The sequence below is a fragment of the Pithys albifrons genome, chromosome 11 (assembly GCF_047495875.1).
Source record: "Pithys albifrons albifrons isolate INPA30051 chromosome 11, PitAlb_v1, whole genome shotgun sequence".
Taxonomy (NCBI): Eukaryota; Metazoa; Chordata; class Aves; order Passeriformes; family Thamnophilidae; genus Pithys; species Pithys albifrons.
Genome location: NC_092468.1, coordinates 21,170,420 through 21,197,544, shown reverse-complemented (window position 1 = coordinate 21,197,544; position 27,125 = coordinate 21,170,420). Strand labels below are relative to the sequence as shown.

The 27,125-nt window shown below is 38.0% G+C and overlaps 1 protein-coding gene across 5 annotated transcripts in view; it reads left to right on the top strand.

Moving 5' to 3' along the window:
• NAALADL2 (N-acetylated alpha-linked acidic dipeptidase like 2) overlaps positions 1-27,125 on the top strand; it is a 439,661-nt gene that overhangs the window by 7,703 nt on the left and 404,833 nt on the right. For 3 of the 5 annotated variants that reach the window (XM_071566279.1, XM_071566281.1, XM_071566280.1), the window contains exon 3: positions 18,006-18,068. The exons of 1 other annotated variant lie outside the window; for it this stretch is intronic. The gene's annotated coding sequence lies outside the window, so the exon portion shown is untranslated. Of the gene's footprint in view, positions 1-18,005; positions 18,069-26,115; positions 26,337-27,125 lie in introns of those variants that run through there. One more of the 5 variants, XM_071566283.1, reaches the window with a different exon arrangement.

The following is a 27,125-nucleotide window of genomic DNA, read 5'->3' as shown; positions in this document are numbered from 1 at the left end:
AGACCGAGGGCAGGAATTTACATTGTATTGATGTCACGTTAGTTAATTGTCTTTCACTATTCCTTTGTTTAGTTTGTTGTGTTTTTTAATGACAATATTTGGGGATGCTAAAAAACATAAATTCATTGTGGTTTGCTTCAAATAACTTTATTTTAGTACTATTTTAGTAGGGACAAATTCATATGAACTCTGGCACAGAAGTAATTTCTTGCATGAGTATTTGAAAGTGTAGTTAGAGGGCAGCAATGAATATTGAACTGCTGTAGATACACACCTGGTATCTACAACAAATAAAGTATTATGCTGGGGACTTAAAGAATTTCGTAATCATCCTGTTGATACTGGCAGTTGGTGTGGGAACCATTGCAGAGCATCTGCTGTGTGAAGGAACTACCTCCAAGGAGGAGACTGGAACCTTGGGGGTCACCTGTGTATACAAGGGAAATGTGCTGTGCCTCTGGCTCCAGGCTGTGTCTGAGGCTGAGCTGTGGACACCTATTGAAATATTAGTGGATTTACTCATTTAGAGGTCTCTGAGAATACCTGTGGAAGAAAATAATTAATAGATCAGGCTGCTGCTTCCCTTAACTATTGAAAGAGGCAGTTGTGACACTGTGCCCTTTCCTGCATCCTGTAAATGGGCTGTTAGCCATTTGGACCCTGCATTAAAGGGGAAAAAGGGAAATAGTTCTGATTAAATAGGAAAGAGAGTTACATGGTGTCAGAAATATGCTTCTGAAATTTTTATGTCAGAATTGTGAGTGCTCCATTACTGCATGTTTTTATGGTATCAATTGAGAATAAAGCCTATACAGTGCTGTTTATATAAGTGCTTCCACAAGAGGCATATGATGAAGTGTTTCGAGAAGCCTGGTCTTGTTTTCAGACCAAAGTGTTGGCCCATAGCTGATACATGAGCATGTGTTCAACATGCTGACCCAGTGGTTATTCAGTATTTCTTAGTCACAGATAAGCATGCAGAAGTATCCAGTTTTCTCCCAGGATGGAATGAGAACAAATGCAAAGATATTTTTAAGTCAAATTGAATTCTTGTTTTCCTACCAGCTAATCACATGTATTAGATGCTTGATGAGTGTCTGCTGTTTGAAAAACAGATACAACATGGGTAAGTATGTCTGGCACAAGCCAGATGGTTTGATTTTTGTCTTCATGAAAACAGCAGAAAACAGGCATGCAGTGAGCAGAGAGGCTGTGGAGAATGTTGTGCTTCGAAGGAAAAATAAAACTTGCTTCTCTAGTTCTGATCAGTTATTAGACTTTGCAGTTTTAATACAGAGCTTTCCTTGGTTACAAAGTTGTGGCTTCTTTTCACTTGCTTTGTCCACTTATGTGTAATGCTTTGAAAATGATTATTTTGGAAGGTGCTTTCTTACTTTCATCCTTGGTCAAAGAAAAGTTTTTTTCTTCATGTTTTCTCACAGCTGTTTTTCATAAGTTCATGTGGATAAATACTCATTTCCCCGTGGTCTAGCTGCCTTCTCTGCACCGTTAACACTCCACAGTAACAGAAAGAGATTCTACATGCACACTTCATTCTTGATGTATTTTGCATGCCAGCACTTAAGTCTGGATTTTGAAGCTGAGTGGATAATTGGCTTTGAAACTATGAAAGTGTAAATTCACTAAATTTGCATGTGTGTTTTAGAGGGGTTTCAGTTTTTAAACCAGCTTTAAAGAGCACTTCAGTTTTCTAGAGGAAAGCAATGTCTGCTCTGTAGGAAAAAACAGAATATATTTCAAGTGAATATTTAATATGAATATTTGAGAATCAAGCACTTCAGAACCAGAAACAAAAGATTTTCCTGGGATATCTGTTTAAACATAGGCTAATTTTGTGGCACAAGTCTGGAGTTTTGCTTTGTTTGGGATATTTTTTGTGAAGTTATTCTTTTGTTGTTCCTTTTTGTTTGTAAAAAGAAACATATTTCTGTTTTGTTTTTTTGAGTAATGTACAGATGGTTCTTGCACAAAAGATTTTCAATGTGCTTCTGAGTACAGGGAACTGAAATGAAATACACATTTTCATAAAGATATATAGTGGTAATTTACTAATGTATGTAAACAAGGAAGGGTTTGTTTATGTGTGTACAATCTTGATCAGATAGACTTGTGGCTTCTGAATTTGTAAATAGTTCCAGCAAGTTTGCAGAGAATATTTATAGGAGTTTTTCTGAGTGCCAGTCCTAAGAGGAATCTGAGATGAAATGCATGTTTGTTAGGAAATATAAAGTTTGAACAGTTATGGAATTGTTGTTTCAAGTTATGGGAAAGTAACCTGAGATCGCCTCCCCTTTGAAACAGGTATTAGATTTCTCTTATACACTCTGTGAGTGAAACGTGTTTGTTGTCTGCTTGCTGATAGATCAGGGCTTAGCAAAGCTGACTCTGTGTGTTCTATGTCAGAGCAGACTCCTGATGGGCTTGGGAAGGGTGGGGTGAGCTTTTGAGGGAGCTGTTCTTATCAGGTCTTCCTTCCAGCAAAAGACTGTGCTTTAATACTTGAAAGGAAGGGAAAAAGTGTTAGTGAATATCCAATTATAGTTGAATTACTTTAAGTAAAATACTTGCTCTTGATGCTGCTTCTTAATGGAGAATTGTTGTTTGCTCACTTTGCCATGCAAGCATAGATGAGAGACTTGAAAAACTTACTATATCTTTTTCAAGATTAAGTATATTTTTGAAAAATGGTACTGATGTATAAAGACTGCTTTCTGCTCCTTGTTTCTCTTATTTGTGGTTGCCTTTATAGAATAAAATATCTTTCTAGATGTATAATATGTTCTAAGTGGCAAAGCCTAAGTAATTTTTTCTTTTTCTAGCAGATGCTTTGTGTGATTTAGTTTTGAAGTCTAATTCTTTCTACGTTTAATGGAGACATTTTTTTTTCTGGTTGAAAGGAGTTAATTACTGATACTTCCTAGAAAGATGAGATAAAAGTGTTATAAAAAAAGGGGGTGAAATTTTCTTGACCTTTAGTGTGTAATTTTTTTTCAGTGCTAGTTCAAAAGTATGAGAATCACTGATGTCCTGAGAAGGCATAAAAGCACCAGTGTAAAAGATATATCAAAGAAATTCAGTTTTTTGGAATTGAAATAAATGTGATTTAAAGGGGAACTGTCAAGATACTTAGATCTTAAAACTACTTTAGTGGAAATTTGATTTTTATTCAGTGAGAGGCTTGCATTTACACTGTTGGTTCTAGAATAAATTAACTGAAAGCTGTAGAAAAACTTCAGAGATTATTGTTACAGTGCTCTGTGGGGAATATTAATCCATTTATTGTTTATCTCTTACCTTGGAGGAATTCCATCTAGAAACTTTGATTCAATTAGCTTGTGCCATGTGAAGTATTCTAACCTGCTCTGTGAATGTACTGCTATTTGAGTGATTGACTGCTGATTGACACAAAGTTATACTGGTTTGTGAAGAAAAGTGGAAAAAGAACAGAATTTTCTTTGACACTGTATAGAGGAAATTGCCTTACAGTGATATGAGATGTGCCTCTCAAGCTCCCTTAAAATGCAGATTGACCCTTATCCTGATATGGAGTGGAAACTTGGGTAGATATTTTTCAAACCAAAAGCAATCTGGAAATAGTTAAAAACTGAGCAATTATTCATTGATAGAATTGTAGACATAGGAGTCTGCTAGGGATGGTCTTCATGCACCAAGAGGTTCCTGAATGTATAGAAGTTAATGTAAATTTTCCCCTATTCTTTCATGGTAATCTTTTCTCAATCAGGCATTTTTTTAAGGCTTAATTTCTCATGGTCCTGCAGGTGCTGATCGAACCATAAATGTTCCAGAACAGAACATTTATGTTATGTTAGACTAATCAGATCCTGCAGAGGTCTGTGCTCTATTTTGTTAGTTATTGCAGCAGGTTATAAATTAAAAGGAAGTGCCAGTGAAAATTAATTTAATCAGACTCAGTAGTGAGTCTGGTTTATCAGGACTTCATAGTAAGAGCAGCAATACCAAGTAAAGAGAGATTCAGTGTTTATCTAAGATACTGTTAAGATGAGAGATTTCTCAATCTTTTCCAGGGTACATTTTTGGAGGCTTGTTAGCATTTTTGTAGTACTTGTGTTTTTCATGTGCTCTCTTGGCTGTGTCAGGTGGAGTGAACGAACAGCAGGTCAGACTTGAACAAATCAATATGCACAGCCCAAAAATTGCAAGATTTTGCAATCCATGTAATGATGTTAAACTGCTGGAAAATTTGTGGCATTTTGTTTTGTTTGTTTTTGTCTTATTTAATGAATGATAGATTAATATTGCAAATATTTTTCTTAAATAGCCTGCTACTAAAATATATGCCTTAATTTGTAAACTTGTACATTATTTTCATTAGCAGCCTATTGTCTTTCTAGGCAAGATTTATTCCTTCCCCTCAGTCACTACTTTTTATTTCCTTTGCTTTTCTTAAGGCTTCTTCCGACATTGTTTTAAGCCTCTTTTTCAATGGTGGGGGTGTGTGAGTGTATTAGGCAAAATAAAAGACTTACCTGGAGCATGAACTGATCCAAAATGAACCTGAGGTGTCTGAGGTGCTCAGCTTTTGTAGTGACTGCTTTAGTCAAGCCAGTTTGGGGACAATGAAATTTAGATCTCTGGATTTGCAGGTTGACCACCCAGTGCTTAAGTCAGGGCTCTTGCTCAGCAGAGCATTCTTATTTGAGATTATATGCTTTCCTCTGCTAATTCAACAAATTCATGAAGAATGTTTGCTGAAATCTCACGGATTTCACTTCCTTGTGAGGAGATAATTACTTTTTTTTCATGAATAAAGATCTGCATTCACTGGCAAACTCAGATGACTGTAAATGCTACCCAAATGGATGAAATTAAATATGGAATAATGAGAGTTGCCCATTTAGTGATCTGAGTGCTTTAACAGTCTGGTCTGACGTTCCCTAGTTGAAGGTCAAGAGCTGAAGTGAAGACCCCCATTCTCACAGGTGCAGGGCCCCTTCCACATGGTCCATCTGCCTGTTGCTCCTCATGGTGTGAGAGCAGTGCTTGGGTTGCTGAGCTGAGGCTGCCACAGGAATGGGGGAGCTCAGAGCTCGTGTTGCCTTCCATCAGCAGCCATCAAAGCAATTGCTTTGGCTGACAGTGAAAGATGCTCTGATGAGGGGCCGGTGGGGTCTTTGTCTTCGTGTTACACTGCAAGAATATCATGCAGAATAGACCATTGTAAAGGTTGAGCTGCAATAACAAGTTTTAAGAGAAGTCTGAGTTCTTGAAACACGTAACACATTGCCATAGTGTGAAGGTAGGGTGGGATTTGGTTATAAAAATCCATCAAAGGAAGCAGGAACGCATTTTGATTGCATTCTTCATGTCAAGAGTAGCTTTTTGAATTTGATCCCCAGAGAATTTGTGGAAGTTTTATGTGTAAGTAACAAATAAATAGTTTATTTCAGTTTGTTTTTTCCTGATCTGTGCATGAAATTATTAGCTTTAGGCAAGTGCATAAGGATTCAAAGAGGCTTTTTCCTCTAAAATTCAACTCATAGTACTATATCAAATTTTGTTTCCTTTTAGTTAGCACAGAGCTTACTTAACAGAGATTGCTGGAGAGCTGCAGCTGCACACATCTGTACTTCATGTCTATTCCCATCCAAACATGTAAATTTTTAGACTTAGTGGACTAAAGGTCAGACCTGCTGTGAACTTGGTAGTTTTAAGAGAATTGATTTGGTGGAAAGAAATGCATGGAAAGACTTGAGCATTTTGTACTGTTGTTTTGAGTAATGCAGACTTGATTAATGCAACTTAGTTTAGTCCTTTTTTGTTTATTGGTGTTCCCCATCACATGATTTGCTTTGACTGGCACAAGTGGTCACTAAGAGACCTAAATTAGTGTTAATCAGCTTATGAAATTAGTCCAGTTTGAAAGGAGAATGAGAAAATGTAACCCACCCAAATATCCCAGTTTATAATGTACCTTATAACAGCATATTTATATATTACTTAAATACAAAGTCTGAAAACTAGTTCAAAATTAATTAAAAAAATACTTTACTAGAATCAGGATTACTATATGAAGAGCAGAGCTAATATTGTATCTGAACAGAAGTTACACAGTTCTGCCAACTCCGTGTGGTCCAACCTGCATTACGTGTACATAAAGTGAAGCAGGATTGATGCTGGGCAGGTGCATTCCTTACCTGCTGGAGCTGCCCAGGGGCCTGCAGTTCCCTGTGTGCTGATTTCATGGTGTTAATGTGTTAATGCACCAGCAGATGTTAAAAGCAACTTTCCATGGATTGTAAACCAGGAAACACAAAACGAGGAGCTCTGTCAAAGCTGGGGATAAGCTCTAGGGGAGCTCCTCAACATTATCTATTGTTCTCTAGACCATGTGGCTATTGGAAATGTAGTCATGAACTTTAAGAAAATTATCTGAAACACTTTTTTTTTTTTTAAGGAATGGAAGGTGTTGTTTTGTTTGTTTGGGTTTTTTCATTTTGTTTTTCTTTAATTATTGTCTGTTCACAAGGAAATGTCCAGAATATGGATATCTAACTATACAGAAGAGGGAATGGACTTGCATTTGTAAGACTTGGTCAATTTTCAAATGTAGCCACTAAGCCACTATTCCCCTGTATGGCCTTGGCCAAGGCTACTTTTCTTTGCTGTGCTTTCAACTCTCTGCACGTAAAGTGAGTGATGCTATACTTTCTTCTAAAGAAATTTCAGGAAATGCAATAAAAAGCGGTGAATTTGATCTGAGAGTTACGGTTTTGAATAGTCATACAACTTTAGAAGCCTCACTGTATCACTCAAGTTATCAGCCAAAATTCTAATCTCATTGAATGAGTGATGAAGCTTATTCTCAATGCAGCTGATATCTTTCCACCTATTTCATTCTTGATACAGTTGCTGGGATAATAAATACTTGAAAATACAGTTAAAAAAGACAAAGCAAAGGCAGTATAAATAAATGTGGGCTTGTTTCTCTGTGTACTCAGGTCAATGATCTCACAGGCCTGTGCTACTTTGTACTGAATATTCTTGGTTTGGAAAGGAAGGCTAAAATGGATAATTATGAAGGCAATGGCATGTTTTTTCAGGGTGTTTTAATATCCTTTGCGCTGTATCTGGTGGTAACATCATATTGTCCCCAGTTTTGTGTGAACTGTAATTTCACATCAGTGGTAATGCCTTCCACTGTGACTTACTCTTCTGGTGGCAGCCTTTAATGTGTTCTTCAACTTCCCCTTCCCATGTACCTTCTTGCATAAGCTCTGACTAGAAATATAGTTTTTTGATAATGAGGAAAGCTCTGCAAACATTCACAACATGCCACATACAATTCCTATATCAGATTCTGCTTTGGTTCACCACCAAAGGTAGAAAAATGTAATTGAAAGGGCATTTTTGGATCTGTTCAAGTTGTTATGTATTTGTATTTTGGACATTTTCCTTGTGAGCAGAGGATATTTGGAAAGAAAACAAAAACAACACACAAAGATTTAAGAAATAGGAAGTGTTGTTCCAGAGTGATCACTGGGAGGAGCTGTTTATTACAGCTTTTATTCATTATTCACTGGCAAAGAAATGATGAGATATGGGAAGATGATGTGGAGGCAAACATACTTTGTCATAAGTGGGGACTACTCTCCTTTAGTAGAAAGTGATCAATGGCTTTTATTAAATAAAAAAAAAAGAAAAAGAAGTGGTGACCTCAAGGGAAAATACTAATTCACTAAAATTGTAACTTTTATTGTGTATTAACTGTAAACCAGAAGTGCAGTTGGGCCACATCAGGCCTGATGGGATTGCACTAAGCAGGTAGTGGTTCTCCAGCTGTCCATTATTAACACACTGGAGAGCTCATGAGTTTCAAAGAAGACAAGATAACTGTTCCTCTCACTGGAGTACTGAAGGATCTTTGCCAGCAATCCCATTATATCTAGAAAGTAACCCCCTTCATAGAGATGATTCGTGTTTGTGTCCTGATATGACAAAGTGGAAAGGGGAAAAATCTCTTTGTAAAATTCTCCACCAGTATCTCCATAATCTCTACTTGAGTGAGCATCAGCCAAGTGAGAAAATGAAAAATTATAACCTGCCAAGCATCAGTGGCAGACTGAAATGAAAAAATTGCAAGTTAATAACAGTGATGCCTCCAAAAAATTTGCTGGCCAATTTAACATTGCTTTATCCAAGGTCACATCCTACAGCTGATTATTTTTAATAATTTGCAGATGAGGACTATTCTACCTTTCTTATGGCTGGTGAATATCAGGGAAACCCCAGGTACTGTTTAAAACTCAAGGTTATCAATCTCTTCAGATCAAAAGTAAGGCCTGTTCCCTGCTTATTTGCTGAAGACTGGGCACAGAGATTATTTGCTCTGTAGTGAAGTGGGACCCTTTATGGCAATGGTGAAGTCAATGCAACAGGAAAACTCACAGTGGAGTGAGGTTGGTGAAGGAATTGAAAACAGAAAAAAATAAAACTTCCCTGAGTTTGTTCAGTGCCAGATTCTTGTTAATGTTCATCTGATGGTTTTTACAGAACGGGGTTAAAATATTATATTGCCTGTTTGGAGGTTTCTTAAGGAATGTGAACCTGTTGCAAGCTCTAGTACACAAGACTTAATGTAAGGTCTGTCCTGTGAAATAACCAAAGCACGTTACTGGAATCCAAGGTGTGAAAACCATTAGTGAACTGTAGCAGCACTTAATTTCCTCCAGCACAGTTTTCACAATCAATTTAATATTACAGGGTAAGCCTTGCTACAACATTTGCAAAGCCTTGGCACACTGTCACTTATTTAAAATAGACAATCCTTCAACAACTGGAATGTATCATTACTGTGTGGAAACTCCTGCCCTGGGCCTGCAGTGGAAGGGGAAACTCTCCCTGCTGTTGTTTTCTTGTGGTTCTGTGGTCCTTTTAATGTAGGATATGCAGCATCCTGTTATGCTGAGTGTACACAGTGGTTCTAGGGAGATTTTGTGGTCTAGTGGCTCAAAAGTCTTGTCTGTGGGCAATTGTTTTTCACCCACTGACTTGTTGCTGTGCAGAAAAGATGCAACACTTCTGGCTGGCATGGAAAATAAAGGGCACTTCTGTCTGGAAGACTGATGGAGTACCTTCTTTGTAACTGCCCTGTTTTCTAACCAAATAGGTCTTACCTGTCATTAAAATAATAAAAGTACTTGAGCAGCTCCGTTGAAGGACTTTGTGAAAGCCTTCATTTTTACTCTGTGTGATCCTTGTAAGCTGTGGTTATTCTGTGTTGAGATGGCTGAAAGTGTCACTGGAGTGCTTCTCATGAGCAAGAGGATTAACTTGCAAAAGGTGTAACTGGTGTTAATGATCACTGTGGTCAAAAGCCTGGGTTGAGTCTCAGCCTCTGGAACTAAGTTTTTTGGGCATTTGCTCAGTAGGAGTGGGAGCTGAATTCCAGCTGTATTTCCCAGCTCTCTGTGGAAGTTCCCTATTAGATCACACATGTCCTGTCTGTCTTCTGAGATTTGACAAGATCACAGCTTGAACTGTTTAATTTTTCTCGCTGTCATGCAATGCATCATACTGAGTTAGTTCAATAGTCCTAATCTAATGCTTACTGCAATGAAACTGTGAATGTATCAATCAATACTTGTTCCAGTAAGCAAAGCAAAATGAAATATTCTTTTGACAACTTCTGTCCGTTTCATTATCTCCTTTTTAATCACAAAACTGTCTTTTAATGTTTCCACACTTCCTTAAACTTTGTAGTCTGTCTGCTTTCATATACATCAGGCTGATGCCAGCAGCTCTTTCCTCTCCCAAACAAGGTTCCATCTAATGAATTAGCTTCATCTGTTGCATTCCTGCAGCAGAAGGAAGCTGATTCTTTCCTGACATATCCAGGCAGCTCTGGAAGGCAGACCTCTGGACGTAGGAGCAAAAATTTCAGGGAATATGAGACTTCAAACTTGATGTTTTATTGCAGTGTTATTTTTCTGCTTGGGGATATTCACAATGCAAGCAAAGCAGAGCAGCTTTAGTATTGCCAGTCTCTAGCATCACTTACTCTTATAATATAATGTTAATGTGATGTCCAATATCCAGAGCCTGACAGGGTGTGCTCTGTCCTAGGCCAGAGAGAGCAGCAGTTTTGGGTTGTGTTCATGTTCAAAGTGGAATTTCTTCACTGAACTGTGTGGTGTTTTTTCCATTTTTATCAAGGTTACTTCCCATTTATACAGGAAAAGGTGGTATCAATGTGTAATATTTCTAAGCGTGTGTGCTGTCATATACACATCCCTTTCACCATGTTTATGGCAGTATAGGGGAGATTAAATTCTTTGTCTTTTTCTGTGAAACATTCCTTTAGTAAATTTTTTAGTCAATAGTTTCCTTTTCATGTTGCAAACATTGAGATAAACATACAAGCGAGAAGAAGAAAGAGAGCATGGAGAAGATAAATAGCTGTACAGAGCTAGGTGTGAGTTGTTCTTCACACCTTCTGTGACAGAACTGGACTAGTTGTGCCTTTCTTCTGTTTTCAGCAGCAGTGTTGGCTTAGATGCTTTGTTCTGCATCCTTTCCACAGGAAAGAGAAGTCAGGGCACAACTCTCCTGTGATTACTTGCATAGGGCCAGCTATGTGGATGCATAGTCTGGATGGAGGACAGAGCATGCAAAGCTTACAACAGGCAGTTGTAAAATTGCAGTTCTTTGCCAGCTAAGAGGTGGGTGCAGCAAGCTGTTCTCAGAATCAGGCCATTTTCCCTTGCTGTTGTGAAAAGCTAGAGCTTGACTCTCATTTTCACTTTTCAGGAGGGTTAATGCTTTTGGGCTGTCTCCAGCCAAATGCTGATAATAGGCTCTATAAGGGAACTTTTGTGCAATGATTCATTTAGCAATGAGATTGCCTGTAGCAAAAGTGGAATTGAACAAGGGGAAGGGAAGGGTAAAGGAAGTATTTAGATTCTTTTTTTTTTTTTTTTAGGGCTAGTCAGAGTAGATTAAGGCCACTTGAACACACATTAACACTTAAAAAAAATCAAAACTGCACTTTTTTCCTGAAAAAATTCTTTAGAATATTTTACATCTATTAATCAATGTTTCTTCTAAAGTTTCTTTCTTGTGACAGATGTTTATGTATGAGGTTTGATTTGTAATTGTGCGAGACATCCAAATTATTAATTTTAATTGATCTTTTTGACCTTAAAAGATGTGTAAATGCTTGCAGACCATTCCTTTTTTGTTTCTTTTGAGAACATTTCAAGGTAACTCACCCTGTTACTATACTTATTGTAGTATTTTTCTGGTAGGCCTATTACTTTCGGAGGCTGATAGAGAAATAGATTTCCTTTTTGAAGCTTGCATGCTGGCTATTAAAGTGTGTGGAAAGGAGTTCCCTGACCCATTACAAAATCATTCTTTTGCCAACAGAAAGCATAATGCATTCTGATGACACTCATAATTGCAGTACTTCCAGAGTAATTACCCTTGTAGTTCATTTTGATATTGTTGGAAATCATATTTGCATGTTATATTAAATGGAAAATGGCATGGTTTGATCTATGCACGTGTGGAAATACTCACTGGGTTTAACTAGAGAGCAAATGTATATTTACTTTGCAGGTAAGCAAACATTTAGGTATCTGAATTAAGTGAATGCATTTTAATCTCACTTGTATGTGATGGTACATCTCTGCGTTTTTCCAAGTTCCAGCCAGCTCAGGTAGTGCTGGATACTGGATGTCAGGTGTTTTCCCAATCTGTCAGATTCCAGTGATTACAAAGGTTTGAATTGTGCCAGAAACCAGTTTGTGGTCAGACTTTGGCCTCTGTGTCCTCAGACTTGTTTGCTGATGTTGCCTCTCTTTAGTTACATAATATGTGTTTCTACAGCGAAGTTTCTTCCAGAGAAAAAGGAAATGAGCGTCACAGCTTTGAATAGCTGCCCTTTCCTTAGCTTTTGCTTTGCTGTGCTGGAACACACCCTTTCCTTTGGCAAAGAGGTGACTGAGTATTCCATGTGTAACTGAAGACACCTGGTTAATGAAGTGCTAAAACCTGGTGTAGAAAGGGCATTTTTTGAAAGGATGAAGAGTAAAGGTAATGTGGTGGTGCATTGGCACAGAATGAGAAGGCAGGTCTGTGAGTAAAAGTAAAATAAACCAACAAAAAGTTCAGGCACCAGTGTCTGTGTGGGTGTGTTTTGCTGCTCAGGCTTGTAAGTTAAAACTAAAAAAAAAAATACAGCTTTTCCTGTGATGGACTTGGGTATTGTATAAAGTCTTTATTTTTAATAGAGTTCATTTTGTATCTTGAGGTTAAATTACCCCAGTAAAAATAATTTCTTTGTGTATTTTCTGGATATGAAGTTTAATCACACTGTCTTGGAAAGTAGCCTGCGACTAATGTTAGCATTTTCTTGATGTGATGTCTACACACTTTGTTTCACAGGACAGGGGCAAAGGGCTGTGGTCATACCCTTATTGGATGGGAATGGGCTGCTTAAAGCCTGTTGTCAACACTAGATTTTTCTGCATTTCTTTACAGTAGTGATGTTATTGAGATTTTTTAAATTCAAATTCACAGCTAAAAATACTATCCAAAATGTAGAACAGTTACTAAACTAGCAGTTATTAATATTCAGTGATTATAAATAGAAATCAAGTTGCATGTGGAAGAATTCTTTGTGTGTGGAAGAATTCTTAGTGTGTCGAAATCAGTATTATCATCAGACCTCAGTTTTTCCCCATCTCCTTATCTTCTGAAAGCCTTCTGCGTAACAGCTCAATATAATGATTTGTATTTCAGATAGCTCCAGGTACTTATCCAGTACAGTTCTTGATCCTTCTGCTGTGCTTTGTCATCAGATAGCCAGAATGGTGCCCTCTCCTTGCACTGCATGAGGCTGCCCCTGGTATAACCTGTGATCAGGCTGGAACTGGCAACAGGAGTGAAGGTTTTATTGTAGGAGCAATACTGGGAACTGCAGTGAAACTCCAGTTTGTACATCCAGTGGGTGGGGGTCGCTGGGTAGGAGTTCATTTTGGTTGTTACTAAGATGAGTGTCAGTCATTCAGCATGTGGAAGACTGAACTAGCCAGTCATCCTAAAGATGTCTGTCTTTCTAGGGTGTAATTTTATTAAAAGCAGTGTCTTTTACAACAATGTGTTCTGGATTTTTTTTTTTTTTAATGTTCGGGATATAAATGTGTGTGACCTTGGTAGGATAAAAAAAACTAATACAAGAACATATTTCATTGCATAAAAATACATTGGAAAAGTGAAATTAAAAAATCCTTTCCTGCAGATAATTCTGCTGCTTTTCTCCTCCCTTTTAAACATACTCCTTACATGATGCTTAAGTTTTCAAGTCAAAGTTACGAGGTGCTTTAGCCAGGCTTGAGCCTGAGAACAAGACCCAAACCAGGACAATAACAAAATGACACAAAGATTGACTTCACCGTGCTTGCTGGATGAAGTGAAAACTGCTGAAATATAAATCCTATATCCTGGGATTTCACTGCCTGCTGGAACTAATCTCATTAACTTAAAACCACCTGAGGCTTAAGAGACATATACACTGCTGTGAGAAATTATATTTATCTCATCCTAGGGGGAAATCCTTTCCCTCCCCCAGCTTACCTTACTTTTGACTTTGTCATTCTTGAATTACCAGGTCATTTCTCCCCCATGGGAAAGTTGTCATAGCTCACAGCAATGCAATTACTGTATCTGAAGTTCACTCTTGTATGAATGCTGAGATCACTGTTTGAGGTTTTTCTTAAATAATTTCCTAAAGAAAACAAAGACTGGAAAAATAATAGGTTAGCAGCTTACTTAAATAAAGTTCCTCCAGAGCTACAGGAAAAGATTCCAGAATTAAAACCACACCATAAGGAAAACAGCTTACTGAAAACATTTGGGTGTTTATTGCCTTTGTAAACCAAATACTGAGTTTTCTTTACCCATTAAAGTTTAAGAGGTTGGTGGCCTCTGATAACTGGTAACTGGATGCTTAATTTCAAATGCAAGGTTGCAATTTGAAATCTCAGAAGTGTTGCTAGTGAGAGCTGTGTAGTTGTGAGGTTGATTACTGCACTCCCATTTGCATTGAGACTGAATCCCAAATCTACATTCAATATAAAACCCAGCCAGTAGAAATACTCAATTTGACATGGGAAGGATTTGGATGAGGCCTTATCTGATAACCTTGTTGGCCTTTGCAGCGAGGCAAAATGACCTTGTTCAAGTGTTTTTCAATGTGTGTCTAATTCGGAAAAAATAAATAAATCAATTTTGAGTTATTCATTAAAAGGCTTAAATATAAAAGGATATTAAGACAAGAAGTAATGTTAAAGCAGAGTGAGTGCTGAGAACCAAACCCTAAAAGCCTGACCTCTGGAAGGCAGAAAGCATCATGCAGTGAAAGCTTTTTGTGGTGAGCCTGGCCCTGGGCAGCTGCTTCCAGAGGGAGCCTGGACCCTTTGTGTTGTGGAGGTGGAAGTTACTTGCACTGCAGTGGAGGTGCCAGTTTCTATGACCGAGCTAAACTGCACATCTTTTCTGTAAATTCCAGTTCAACTCAAAAGATTCTTTGTGGATTTGAGTGACAGGTCTGTCAAAGGTTGCAGTTCACAAAGTTAACAGTGGCTTATTGACCTGAAGTCACCATTTGAATGACCAGCCATTTAAACTGCCCGGTGTTGATGGCTTGTGTATAGGCACAACAATAAATACAGTTGAAATTGCAGTCCAGTTAAAGTAATAAAAATGAGAATGTAAGACTGTTTCATCCTCATTGGATGAGTGGAGGGCAGGAATAGAAAGTTGCTTTGTACCACTCTTGCCCACCTTCTCCACCCAGCCCAGAGGCAGCACCTTACACATGGTTTTGTTGTACCTCACGAGGTTCCCGTGGGTCCACTTCTGCTTGTCCAGGTACAGCAGTTTCTTAGTTGAACTCTGTATACAAGGCAATTTTGAAATTAAAGCTGCAAGCCAAGACTGAATTAATAGGGAGCACTCCAGTGTTTTAATAGGTTTTATTTTCTGTTGTATTTAACTGTCTTTGAACGTTCAAGTGATCTAGTCTGTTGATGTGAATGCCCCATTAAAGATATTTAAGGGCCTACAATGAAGTGTATAAGAGCAAAAAGCTAAGTGCATTAATGTCTCTGGCTGAGAACTAACTCCATGTAACTATAGTGCTAATTATGTGTTGTTCTGATCTTGTCTAGATGTAAGTGAATTTGGTCAAGTGTTTTTGTTTAATTTTATTGAGTAATGAATAAGTGGTTATGGCTTATTGTGTTGCTAAGAATAGAATCTGTAGTGGTGAATGGCTGCTGGACTGTAGTGTACATTCCCTTTCAGCCCTGCATAAATGAGTACAGCATATTCTAGTTTATTTAGTGATGGACAGGCTGTTAGTTCTTAAAATAGCTAAGGAGTGGGAACCCGACACCTTGAATGATTTATGTGTTTTCTTTGTAAGCTTGTTTCTGTTTTGTAACCTTTAAAATGTGATTTTTATGAGTGGTATCATTAAAATTTATACTCCCTCTAGTATGTGATGTTAGTCATTATTGCTCTGCTGTGCCTCCAGATCACCTGTCTGAATTATAAAACAACCTTCCTTGGAGCTAAATAGTAATTTTTTTTCCAAATGTGTGTTGACTTCATTATTTTTCATTGGTGCTCCTTTACTGGAGCCCAGGCCAAAATCTGGCCTTTTCTGCTTTCCATCCAAATGTGAAAGGTTGCTAGAAGTAACTGTATATTTCTAGGAATGAAATATGAGGGCTCTTTTAACTTAGGAGATTTGATATCAATCAGAAGAAAGTGTGAGAGAATTTGTTTTAAAGTGTACTCTATTTTTTGGGTAACTGAGATTGATATGCTCAGGAAGTGATTTAATATTGTGCTAGGCTTTGTGATGCTAATTTAAAAATGTTTCAGGGAAGAGTGAACCCTTCAGTAAAAGTAAAAAAAAAAACTAATACAGGAAGTGAATCACAGTCCTTGTTTCTACCAATTGAGACTCTTTAAAAGATCTTACACACCAGAAAGGATTTTGCAAAAGACTTCAAAGTTACACCTTTATAATCTGCATCCTTAATTTGAAGGTGCTAAAAAGGTTTCTTCTAGGAAATTCCACAATACTCTAAAGAATTGTGGGTGTTTTTAAACCAATTAATCAAATGGAAAAAGGAAGTTTTGCTTGAGCTGTGGATTACTGCACTGGTTCTCTGAAGGCTGTCCAGCAAACTGCTCTATAACTCATGAAGATGGCCCATTTCTCTCTTCTTTTTTTTTTCAAGAAATGAATGATCTTTATTCATAGTTTATGTAGACAGATTGTCAAGCAGATTGTGGTGTAGATTAGTTCACTGCAGACTCCCCAAACATGATTTACTAGCCAGCTTTCATACAGAGGGGAGATGGACTTGTTTTCTGACCAGTATTATTGCAGATGTAGTTTTTCAAACCAAGCTTGTTTGCCTAGAATCAGATCATCGAGTCCAAGCATTAAACCAGCACTGCCCAGTCCTCCACTACCCCTTGTCCCCAAGTGCCACATCTACATGTCTTTTACATACCTCTTGCTGTGTTGATTCAGCCATGACCCTGGGCAGCTGTTGCTGGGCTTGACAGACCTCTTGGTGAATTCTTTTTTTCCTAGTATCCCATCTAAAGAGTCAGTTTCCTCCTGTCCTTTTGCTTGGTACTAGGGAGAAGAGACCGACCCCCACCTGGCTGCAACCTCTTTCAGGTATTTGCAGGGAGGGGTAAGGTCTCCCCTGAACCTTCTTTTCTCCAGAGTGAATAACTCCAGCTCCCTCAGCTGCTCATCATAGGACTTGTTCTCTAGTCCCTTCACCAGCTCATTGCTCAGAAGATGTAGGATTGCATGCAAAAGAAATGGCATTCAGGCTTCTCTTAGCAATGCCAATAAGAGGTTTGGAGATTTTTTCTGTGTATGTGTTTGAGGTGTTTTTTTTACAAAACACTTACAGTTGTAATACAAGTGTTTTACTGATGTTAACAGAGGATAAAATACTAATTTCAGTGCAGCCCGAGGCTACCATGATATATTCAGTACTGTCATCTAGTTCCATTGAAAGATATGTCATACAGTACTAGAAAACGTGTTTGAACAACAAAAGATGTGTTATTGTTGGAAAACGTGGGAGTGAAATATCTCAGATTAAAGTTATGTCCGAGTAAGTGCAGTAACACCCTGGATCCTCAAGCCAGTGACCTCTCTCTGAAATGCTTGGTATTGTGCTGCACGTCGTTATTAAAATTCCTTGTCTGTTTCTGTTCCCAGAATGATAATTCTCTCAATATTTGCAAGGCAAGTTTCCTGTCATGTTACAAATTTCCCTGTTTATTTTTGTAATAAAGAAAATGCGAGCAGCAGAGGTTCCTGCATTGAACACGTGCAGCAGTAGAATTCCTAGAGCTGGAAGGGATGCTCCGTGGGCTTGAACTCCTACTCTCCGCTCCGGTGTACTTTGAGTTTTGTTCTCTCACCACACACACTGCAACTAGACTTTGATTAAAGTAATACTATCAGGTTGAAGTTTAATTTGCTCTGTGGTACTTATACGTATTTAAAATTGTGAGCAGACTCCGTAACAGAAATGTCAGTGAGATAGTGAAAGAGGAAGAAGAGCTGTGATGCTGATTAGAGGAGGCTGCATTGAGTTTTTTGTAGGGTTAATGCTCTCCCAATTGGAGGATGCAAGATTGAAAGTGAAGGGCACACTCCTTGTTGAGGGAACGTGGTGGAGTGATTCTGATGCAGAATCTCATTAAAGCAACTGTCAGGATTCCTCTCTTTTACCATCACCTCCCCTATTCTATAAGAGTCAGCTGTCGTTTGGAGTGAGCACACTGCCAAAGACACATTTACAAATAAATAAAAAATGTCACAATTGATTTTGCTCCTTTCAGGGGACTCTGTGTCAGTTTTGTCACATACCCTTTGTTATTCTCTCTTTCAGATCTCTTGTCTGGACTTGGGAAATAACTTTGGATGGTTCTGGGATTCTTTCTGTTGACCCAGGGTAAGCTCCCTGGATTATGACTTTTTATTAACATTGGTGCAACAGTTAAACAACATTGACTTTTCAGTGCTTATGAAGGATGAAATGCAAGAAATTCTTACCAATTGCCTGATGAGTGTGTGTCAAAGCTGCACAGTACAATCCGTGCTTGGGAATGCCACTAACAAATTGGATTTATTTCTTAGTTTCTTCTATAGAAGTATTTGTGCATTATGGTAATTACTTTGCAAATTTTCGCATGCAGCAGTACTAGCCACATGAAATATGAATAGTGATGTGGTTTTATTTGTTTCTAAAGAATATGTAGTTCTAAGTTTTATAGCTTTCTTCAATATTTATAATTTGTTACTCTTTCACTGTATGTTATATGGTTATTATAGTGCATATTGCTGCTTGTAATCAGATCAAAAGGTAAGTTGTTTTTGTTATGTATTTGCTGGCTGGGTAAGTGAACCTAATGCACAATATCAGTGTACTCCTTTTAATGCAAAAGTGTTAGCACAAGAATAGGTAGCTGTTGAAATGTCATTATGAGAAATACTTGAGATGGTTTAGATACAGTGAAGTATCTAAACTACGATCCCATCTAATAAAAATGTCTTAGCTATTTCCTCCTTGAGCTTCAGGTTTTGAGATTGCAATCACAAATACAGAGTGTTTTACTAAAACTGCTGTGAAAGAAACTTCATTAACATCTATAGAAATACCCATGATCCCCTAAATAGCAGCTGAAGTTTTTAAGACAGACCTAGTGCTACATCTAAGTAATTTCTGTCCTTTTTTTGCATTTTCTGTGGTGTCTGAGAAGTGTAACCTGCAAATAAGAGGAGGACAGGAGTTTACCACTTTCCACTAACTTCAGCAAATGCATTCACACCATACAGAAGGAATTATTTTGTGATGTTTTGTGTATTTCTGACAGGATTCTTCAACAACAGTTTCCATAAATTTTACATTCTGGCAAACAGCACAAAGTTTCTATTTCAATGCACATTATGTTTTGTCACAGCATATCCTAAAAACTTGCTGCATTTTATCACAATTGGTAACAACAGATTTTGGAAAACAGAACTGAAGAAAATCACTTTGCTGTCACTTTTGTAGTGTGGAAGCTTCTAGAAAATTGGGGAAAGAATTGGACTCTTTAAGAGAAAACAAGTACAATTTATGGTGCCCTATATGAAGGTTTCATTTCTATTCATCTTTTCACCTGGGATTGTAATGCAGCCTGATTAGCTCTGCTAATCTCTTTGCATTGGTGTATGAATATTTGTCACCTGGTTTTTGCAGTTCTCATATACCTTTGGCTTAATTAAAATTAAGTATGTTGAGTTAGCTTTAAAAATTTTTCAAAATTAATGTTTAAAATGAGCATAAGATTTTCTGAAAGTTTAGAATTTTTATATTTTTTCTTTTAAGTAGGAATCAAAATTTGTTAACTAGAACTTCCAAAGGGCATGTTTAATTTGTACTTTGGACACTGTTCTGTTTACATATTGGTACAAACTTTGGGACAAAGCTCTCAAAGGCAATCTCTAATGCTGTGTTATCAGCACTGGGCTGCCCAACTTTACTTTTTTTTCTATTTGTATTAGAAGAAAATCTGAGAAGTGAATCTACATAGACAGAAAATGAATTCTAGCAATATGAAAACTGATGACATAATTTCAAGGAATGAAGCAGATAGTCCTAGGCTGTTATGTTTGTGTAATTAAGTAATATTACTGTAAACAGAGATGGAAGGAAGGAAGGAAAATTGGGATGAAATAAAAGTAGAATTCTTGGCTATCAGACCTACGCAGTCCCAAAACTCCACCCTCCCATCTGACTTATACAGTAAATTGTTTTGAGGTAACTCTAAATGGAAATCTGTAGCATTTCACATCTAAATGGAGCATGAACTTAGGAGTAAAGCAGTGCTGGAAAGGCCAATCTAGAACACTTCTGAAATGCCTTGAAACAAAAATATGTTTAAATATATGATTTGGCAGATTTGCAGAGGCTTAGACTTTCGCTCACGAAATTTCCCAACCAAGTTTGGTAACGTACCTGACATTGATTTGTCCCAGCTCCTTCTACAGAGATGGGAACACTCTGATCCATAGTTATGCATATGTAAACCTCTGTGTGCCAGCTGATCGTATATATGGGAATTAATTCCATGTATTAGTCTGAATCATGAGATTTCTCTCAAGTGCTGGATGTCCCTACAGGCAATAGATGAAATGTGCTGGCTGGCAAAATTGCAATAAGTTAAAGACAACTTTAGTGGGAGATTCTCTGAATTTCCATCTAGCAAGTAGCAAACGTAGATTAATTTAAGAAAGGAGAGACATGGTAACATCACCACTTACTTAGTTCACTAAGGAACATGCAAGTAGGGAATGAGCCTAGGAAGAGCCAAAGGGATACAGCCTTTGCTCCAGTGAGATCCCTTCCTGGGAGTGCACCAAAGACCGTGCTAATACAGGTTTCCAGTAAACTTATTTTCAGCCAAGGGAATAGGGGAGTGACCTGAGAGCTGTGTCCTGCTGTGTCAGTTTGTGTTCTTAAACTGTAAGTGAAAATTTTAAAACTATTAAAATTTCATTTTAACTGATTGTGGTCCATCCTGTTTCCTTACTGCCCCAGTAATTAGACTTTGCTATTCGTGATGACAGTGGTTTAGCTTTTGAAACCAGAATATTCCTGCAACATGTTTTCATACACAAATGTCTCTTCCATTTTAAATTAATGAAGGAGCTGTATTTCTGAGTCATGGGGACATTCTGGTCTCATAATTCAGCAGAGTGAATCACAGCCCTTTCCCAGTGCCCAGATATATGAGAACATGGAACAAGATGGCTTTTTTACATATGGAGAAAATGTAATTGAAGTTGGGGGGGGATATTGGAAAGGAAGGATAGATAACCAGGTAGAGTAGGGAAAGGTAAGTTTGGAGGAGTTATTTATGAGTGTCAATTAAGTTATTACTAATATTTAGGTTATTGCAATTTATTCTAAGTTATTACTTTTAGAAGATGCATTTAAAATCCTGATCATTCCTCGTTAGAATCATGCTCAGCACCTTTTCTGGTTTTGCACCGTGTTATTCCTTGAGTGTCCATGTTATCCCATTGACTTCAGGGAGCTCACTCATGGCAAAAAGAAATGATTCCTCCCCTTTTTGTATCTGAGGCCCTGCTCTGTGCTGCTGCCACCTTTCATCTGTTAAAAACATTATTATCCAGCTGATTTCTTCTGAAGCATTTTGTGTTGTTGCTTTATAAATAGCAAGTGGTGTTAATAGAACTCATAGCAAAAGGACACATGAAGAAGACAATGCTAACAAACAATTTACAGCTCCTCATTGCCACGGCTGAACGAGTTTGTTTTAGGTAATTTGCTATTCAGACAGGAATAATGCTGTAAAAATGCAATTTACTCCTTTTCATTGTGCCAAGGTGTGCAAGCCTGAACTGCTTCATTTGAGGGGGTTGGACAGGGCAAAAGAAATTGTGAATCACTTGCTTAATTGATCATTCTCTCACAGTTGCCTCTAAGTGTCATGTGTTAATGATGGTGTGAAGAGATGAACCACCAGAAACCCACCGTAACTGTACAGAACACACCGAGAAGTGGCTTAATGGTGAAATGATTCAGTCCCTGCTGACTTGGCGGAGCAAAGGCAGGGGAGGAGGCTCAGTCTGAGCCCTGGAAACCTGAGTGAGAACTGAGGCTGGAAATGCGTATGTGGTGTGATCATCTGTGCATGGTCTACTTGAGGGTGTAGGGAAGTGTCTTTGACTAGGTTTCCTCAAGTCATTATTTTAGCAAGAGCATCTTGGGAATATTTCCAGCACTGAAAAGCATTGGCAGGACCTAATGCATCTTAGTTTTTCTCTATGAAATTGTAGTATTTGTTTAAGCAACAAATAATGACAATTGCAATTGGGGTTGCCTTTTTTCTTTTCCTTTTTTTTTTTCCCCCCATTTCCTAGAATGGAATTCTTTGAAATTTCATTCAGCATTGGTTCCTGAGTCCATATGTCCACATAGAGATTGGAATTAGTGTAAAAAAATCAATGAATTGCCACTGAGTTAATAGTATTGGCTCTCTTTGATAGGCATGTTCCTGAGCTTCTTTCAAAATTATAGCTATAATTTGAGTGCTGAATGCAGCTCCTAGGAGTCTTCTGTAGCTCTAAAAACAGGTTATTCAAACTTGTCCTTGATTCCATGGTCTCCAGTATTTCACACCACGTCTACATAGAAACAAATACAGCCTTCCATCCCCCACCATCTGTTGTTAGGGGTATTCCCTTTTTCCACTCTTTTGGGAAAGAATTTGACTCAACATTCTTGAATTAAGTATAGAGACATAATTAAGATTTTTAACATTTGTAAAAGCTTGACTTGCATGCAGGAGGTAGATTGTGACAGCTTGCTATGCCTTACTAAAATGACACAAAAGCAGAGCAATGTTTTCATCAACAGAAATGTGTTGCTGTTTAAAGTTGATTCTCTCTGTAGGGTACCATTACAAGAACATAACATAATCCCTCAGTATTGCATTAATTCCTTACAGGGATGAATCCATCTTTTCTGACTGCAATAGTGCACAACTGACCATGGCCATATTGCAGAACTATAAAATCATCTGTAAAATGAAGAATAGTTTTTCTAGACTAGCATATTGATTTTACAAAATTCCTAAAAGGCTCATACTTTTTAGTGATTTTTGCTTGTAGCAAACTGGAAGTGAAAGTGTTTATCTTAAAATTAAAAATTGACATGGAGTGCTGTGTTCTTTGCCTTAAAGAAAACTGCATGTAGAATATTTGTCTCCTGTGAGGCCTGAAGTCCATTAGAAGGTCTGTGCCAACAGAACAAGAATCCTTTTGTTGCAGATGATAAAAGTTTTTGCAGCTGATGTAAAGTAATGCAACAGTGGCTCCATACTGTAAATGTAAAGGATGAGAATTTTGAGCAATTTTTTTTTCCAGTGGTGGATGGAGAGCTGGGTTTGTGTAGTGAGGCAGTGTTGTAAGTTAGCCTTTTTTTGTTTTTTCTTGAATTTTTGTTCTTATTTGTTAACTGACCAATGCTCTAAGCGTGAGTTTGTAATAAAGGATTGTGTTTGCTGGAAGGGGAGGGGCACTGCCAATATGTTGCTCTAGTGGAAGATGAGAAATACTGTTTAATGAATTTGATCAGAAAAGGTTCTGTGTGCAATCCTCTGAGCAGACATGATCCCCTACTCATAGCAGGAATTCCCAAACCCATGAGAATGTTATTATACCATCTCTTTAATATTTTTTCCCCTATTAGAACATCTTTCTGACTGTGTTATGAAGTGTGTTGCACTTGAGAGGTTCTTTCCAGCCCACCAGACTTGTGTGTTCCTGCTGTTTCAGTTTGCACTTTCCATTAATCCTTCCTTTACTTCTGTTTTCAGGAGTAGCGGTGGAAGTGGCCCTGGCAGTCACATCCCAAAATAAGCCCTTTTCCTGCAGAAACTAGACTTTGAGGTCTAGTTTGCTATGGCAGAGACTTTGAGAATGTGCAATAAAAAATCAGAATTCTAATTAAGGAAACGTTGAATGTAAGCCCAGCCTTAACTGACCAGCTCGCTCAGGTCAGTAATTCCATGAACTTTAGCACAAGGAAAGGCATGACTGGTTCCATATGTGCAAATTAGAGCTGATGATTCTTTTATATGACACAACAGTGAGCCTTTGATTTCAAGCATATTTGCTATTTTTTAGTTGGTAAATATCTACAGCAATGTGCAAACCAATTTTGCAAAACATCCTAAGTCTATGGTTATTTCTCACATGAATATTGAAAAATTCAGGAAGATACAGAAGCTGAAATAGCTGCTTCAGAGCCTGCTGTGGTTCAGAGCAGAGGTGCAATATTTAGCATCTTTGTGGCATTCTCAGTAAACTTAATAATTCTTTGACTATAATACTCTAAGTACAGCGTAACTGAGTTTAAAATAAGTGTTTCCTATACTCTTTAAGACCTGTGAAGGATATAATCTTCTTGGGAGAGTTTTGACATTTGTTTTGTTGGAAGCAGGATCAAGCATAAATGCTGGGTTAGGGTGACATTTAAAAGTGATCAGAAATACTGATCAGCAATCACTAAATCGAGCTGTTCAAGCTGTTCAGTTAAGAGGCTCCTTTATGTACCATCTTGACAATTATAGGGATTTTTTTATATTGTCTCAGAAAGAGTATGGATATACCTCTATAAATAAACCGTCCTCATCCCGGTGATGTCAATGTGAAAGCTTTGATGCATTTCAACAACATAATGAATCTCACCTGCTGGAGGTTCAGTTTATATGCAGAGATATAGAACTGCTCAAAGGAAAATATTTCACCATCCCTGTATGAACACTTCCGGTGCTCCAAGGTGTCTCAGTGCATTAAGGAAAAGAACTCATCTCCACAGAGAAATGTTTTGCAATGGTTTTATTTTCACAAAAGCTGAAGCCATAACCAAGAAATGATGAATCAATTTTTGATTAAAAAAATCATCCCAGCTTCCCTTCCTCAATAAAATACCTGCACAGCAAATAAATAATACTGTAATTAAAGTAACAGGTTTCAGCTCCAACAAGAAAGCTGCCCGATGTGTGAGGCTTGCAGGAAATGGAACTGAAAAGCCTGAAGTTTCAATGCATTGTTTAGAGACAGGATTGAGGGACTTGAAGGCGGACAGGTCCAGCTTTTTGTGGAAGCTTCTCTTCAAGGGTTAAGTGTTCCTGTTGTTTTCACCTTGGTTTCTCCAAGTCCACCTGTGCCCTTTGTCAAAATCAGCTAAGTCTGATGTTTTAAAACACTGCACTGGGAGTCTCTGACTTTGTCACTGCAGACCTTTTGGATTTGTTGTGAGTTTAGTGAGTGACATTCATTACAAGCGGTGTATTAGCAGTTATTTTTGCAAAGTATGACTTTTTCAGATAAATATCCTTTAACCTAGATAGTACTATCACAGTTAACCAGGCAGTTAAATGCCTCCCTGACATCCGATCCCGTCAGATCTCGGAAGCTCAGCAGGGTCAGCCCCGGATTAGTACTTGGATGGGAGACCTCCTGGGAAATGCCGGGTGCTGTAGGTTCTAGTCCTGAGGACTTCAATGTCACTGTCCAAGCTCACTCGGCCGTGGCAGATGCACCTCAGGGCTTAAATGGTGGGGCCAGTTCTGCGCACGCTGAGCCTCACCTAAAATCCACTGCGCAGGCTGGAAGGGCTCACCCACGTGGGGACAGCCCTGCCCAAATCTTCGTTCGCGAAGCTGAGCCACACACACACTATCACAGTTATAGTCAATAGCTACACGGTGAATATTATTCAGAAAATGATAGATTGGATGTTGAAAATATAACTTCATTACCTCACAGAACGTTTACCTCATAGGTACATGTTGAGACACGAGTAGAAATAAAGCAAAGGTTGGGGGCAGAACTGAAGCCGCTGGCAGAGACATTGCAGCTGACAGTGGATGTGGCCATTTGCCTTTCAGTTTTGAATAGTTTGTTTGTTCTGCAGGGTTTGTGAGAATACATTTGCAATAAGAAGTGGGAGTGCCCTGTTTTTTAGTTTCTATAGAAATGTTAATTCCTTCAACCCGATGGGGGAAGTTGCTTCCTTAGTTTTTCCTGTTGTTTTTCGTTCATGTTTTCCTATACCAAATATATATTCAGAATGGGCTGAAGCTTGACAAATGCAGCTGTGAGGACTTGTCTTCAAGCTATACTGCAGATTTTTCTCTCATTTCTCTTTGCAATAAGAAATATCTGTTCAACTGTTTTTATAGCATCTTTATGATAGGCATTTCAGATACCTACTGCTGGATAAATTAAACTTCCTTCCTAGCTTGAGGAGCTGGGGATGTTTTTTTATTTGTTTCTCAAAATCTGTTGCAATGCACAATGTAGTTGGATGTCATAGTAAAGAAGATGGTCTGGCATGGAAATGAGAACATAATTAAAATTATTTTTCCTTTTCTCAGGACTTGGAACAAACTGTTACTTAAACCTTTTCTTAGAGGTATTACACCTAACAAGCTCTCTTGAGAGAGATGGTGGCGGAGCAGCAAAGCTATCAACAAAAGTACCGAATGGCTGCATTCCCTGGGGTTTACTTAAATTTGAAAGCAGATAGGAACTGTGAAGAAATATGATGCAATCTGGTAAAGAAGCTACAGTATAACTCCAGTGGCTACAGACACAGTAATGTGCCAGTATAAAGATCTTATATTAACCTGGAATACAGGTAACCTCATAAAACACTCTAAAGATGCTTAGTTTACACTTGTCCTTGATTCATCATCCTCATTGTTCTGTGATGTTGAGATCAGTTTATGCTGTAAACTCTGTGGAATGAATGAAAATCAGGTCTTTTTACCTGCTGTGGAAAAGGCCCTGTGAACCTTTTCTGGGCTGTGTTAGATTATGACATTCTAAGTTCAAAATGACCCCTGAGCTGAAACAGCAAATGGAGTTATGTGTTTCATCTTAATTTTATGGCAGGTTAGGGTTCACTAAGCCACTGAAGCCACTTGTGGTCTGAGATTTGCCTTCCTTGCCCACATGAGTGTACCTGGAGTCATAACACTGGTGGTCTAGGCTTTGAAGAAAGTGAAGGAGAAGCAGTAATTCTTGAATGTTTCAAATGTTTCTTTTTTTTTTTTTAATAAATAATCTGGAATGCTTCTGAAACTCAGGTTAAGAAGTAACAGTTATTTTGTTGATTGTTTTGGGAAGAAGCTCAATACAGGGTTTATAGTGAAAGGCATGCTTGAATTTGAGCAAATAGATGTTTTCCAAAAGGCAGTGTTTTACCTGATTAGTTTTGTTGGCTTTCAGTGGATTCTGTATTACATACCAAAACAATGAAGCTTTACAATCCATTGGTTTTGCATGTAAGACTCCTATAATCATCATGAGTGTATTAAAATGTCATTAATGCCGTTGGTGTATTTAGTAATTACTTTTCTATGATCCATTTAATTATAAGAGATGAAATTAAATATGTTTGGAATTTATATTCTGTATTCTGTTT